Source organism: Neopelma chrysocephalum, unplaced genomic scaffold (genome assembly GCF_003984885.1).
Source record: "Neopelma chrysocephalum unplaced genomic scaffold, ASM398488v2 Primary Assembly neopelma1_25, whole genome shotgun sequence".
Classification (NCBI taxonomy): domain Eukaryota; kingdom Metazoa; phylum Chordata; class Aves; order Passeriformes; family Pipridae; genus Neopelma; species Neopelma chrysocephalum.
In genome coordinates, this window is record NW_020897694.1 from 36,205,741 (window position 1) to 36,208,704 (window position 2,964).

Consider the following 2,964-nt stretch of genomic DNA (forward strand, 5'->3'; position numbering starts at 1 on the left):
CGCCCGCCACCGCGGCTGATGGCGAGCAGGGGGCCGGGCCGCCCCGCCCCGCGGCATGACGGGAGAGCGGGGGGGGTTCGGGCCGGACGGGCGAGCGTGGCGTGGGGATTGAGGCGACCGAGGCGTTGCGGCATCCAGAGTCGATTAGCTTGGAAAAGACCTCCGAGATCATCGACTCCAATCTATGACCGAACCACCCTGCCAACCAGACTATGGCACTAAGTGCCACGTCCATTCTTTCCCTAAACAACTCCAGGGACGGTGACTCCACCGCTTCCCTGGGTAGCCCATTCCAATGTCTAATCACGCTTTCTGTGAAGCAATTACTCCTATCTTCCTGTTGTCCAACCTAGACCTCCCCTGGCACAGCTTGAGGCCATTTTCCTCTTGTCCTGTCACTGGTTGCCTCGTAGAAGAGGCTGACCCCCACCTGGCTGTAGAGATAAGTGATAAGGTCACCCCGAGCCTCCTTTTCTCCAGGCTAAACAACCCCAGCTCCCTCAGCCACTCCTCATAAGACCTGTGTTCCAAACCCTTCACCAGCTCCGTTGCCCTTCTTTGGACACTCTCCAGCCACCTCAATGTCCCTTCTGAATCGAGGAGCCCAGAACTGGACACAGTACTTGAGACGCAGTCTCATCAGTGCCGAGTACAGAGGGAGAATCACTTTCCTGATCCTGCTGGCCACACTGGTCCTGATACAAGAAGATGCCATTGCTCCTGGTCAGAGAGGACTGGTTTGGGGGCGCAGCTCAGCCCCCTGCGCGAAACTGGTGCCTGAAGCGCCTCCTGCACAGAGAGTGTCCGCTGCAGCCAGCTTGGGGCTGCTTGGCCTTGGACCCTGGGATGGGTGTCAGTCCTCAGTCCTGTCTATCAGCCTGAGAAGTGACATATGTGTGAAGTTACATGAGTCACTACCGAACACTCCAGGGCACACCTCGCCCTCATTCGAGGGTGAAGTATGACCTCCTAAGGAGTGGAAGGAGGCTGAAACGCCAGAAGCAAGGACAGATAGGAAGAAGGAGTGGTCAGAAGCCAGGAACAGAGCGGTGCACAGCCATGCAGGGGAAAAGGGTCGGAGCTATGCACATCCAGATATAAACGGTACCTGTGCTGTTGTGCTTAGGGGAGCTCACTCCAGAAGGATGAAAATGGTGAAAGGGTCAGTACCATGTATTTAAATAAGAAATGAAGGTATTGAAAAAACATGATCATTCTATGGATTCATTTTCCATTAGAAGTATTCAACATATATCTCTTCTTAAGAAAACACATTTAAAGTCTTACCTGTTCTTTCACAGAAGACATCTGTACCTTTTTCCAACTTCTGAAATAAATTGCTTGTTTTCATGAGCCTTTTTTTAATAGTCTCATATACCCGTTTTCCTTCAGAAGTCAACAATTGAGTGATTCTACACTGTTACCTATGCTGTTAAACAACATTGTCAAACTTTGTCGCTGTCCTTCCTAATCATGATTATATGTTGGGGCTGCTGACACAGACAGGGTCTAGTAGAGCCTGAAATAGTTTGTGCAGAAGATATTGTCAGCAAAAGCCATGAGCTCAGTGAACTGCCCTATTCTGTGTCAGCATCAAGACCAATATGTTCCCATTTCTGTTCCAGAGTCAGTGTTTAAACAAACAAACAAACACCTTCAAACCCAATGTATTCCTTAAAGCAACTCTTTAGCATTCTACCAAAATAACACTTGGCAATGTTAGGACTCTCCCCAAAGGCACTGAGCATTGTGAAAACAAGTTTAAAGTGGCAAAATCAGACGACAGACAAGAGCAGACAGAGTAATGTGGAAGGAGCTATGGAGAAGTTGGAAGTTGAAGGAAGAACATAGTAAAACTAGAGCTAATGAAAAAAATAGGGAAAAGAGGACAAGGAAACTGAGGAGCATCTGACAGAATGTTAGATGGGAGAGGGTGTGTGGAGGTGGTAGCAGAGAAGAGGCAAGTAAAAGGTGAGCTGTACTGAAGTATTACAAGTAACAGGCAATTCAGAAGAAGCACAAATTCAGTGTTTGGCAAAAAAAAACAGATTAAAAAAAAAGTAACAGCACTTCAGTGATTCCAAAAATGTTCAAATTAGATTTTTTTTGTAAGTAAGTGAGAGACACTTGGTATAATCAGAACAGACTTCACTCTGGAAACGGGACAAAAGTGAAAAGAGTAATTAAAAAGGAAAAGAACAGCTACAGGAAATGATCTTTTAAAAATATGAGTTACTGGAAATAGGAAGTTGATGTTGACCGTGATTTGTACAGGTTAGGGAACTGTTGTCATGGTTCTCACGGTGAATGCAGTCAATCCAGGGGCAAGAGAAAGACTTAAGGTGTAAATAGGTAACACAGGCTGTTATTCTATTCTAACATAGGCTGCTATTCTATTTTATTCTGTTCTATAACCTTTATTGGATATTAAATGGGAATTTTAGTATGAGAGGTTGAATTTTGTTGGAAGGAGATGGTGCAGAAAAGCAAGATGAAAAGGTAAATTGTCATCCTTGGCTTGAGAAAACACGGGCAGAGGAAACTGGACGGCAGAGAGCAAGCTGTAACAAGAACTTGTAAGAGCAAGGCTGGCAAGGGAAGAAATAGCACTGAGGAAACTTCCAAAACACCATTAATGCACACCCGAGAGAGATGAGTGCTCAGTCCCTACATGCAGAAAAGAAGAGCAAACTTCAAAAGTTACATTTAACTGTCACAGTGAATGCTCACGGTAAAGAGATGATGAAGGAATGATAAAAGGTGCTTGGCTAGGCTTTTTTCACTAGAGAAAAGGCAGATCTGAGTCTCAGTTCCCATAAATATTTTGAGACAAATTAGCTTGATTTAGGAAAACTTGGGGGAAAAAAGTAGATGTTCAGATGAGATAGAAATTATAACAGTTGTTAGCAGAAGGTCAGTTCCTCTGGCTAATGATGTACTGAAAAATATTCTAATACAGTTTCC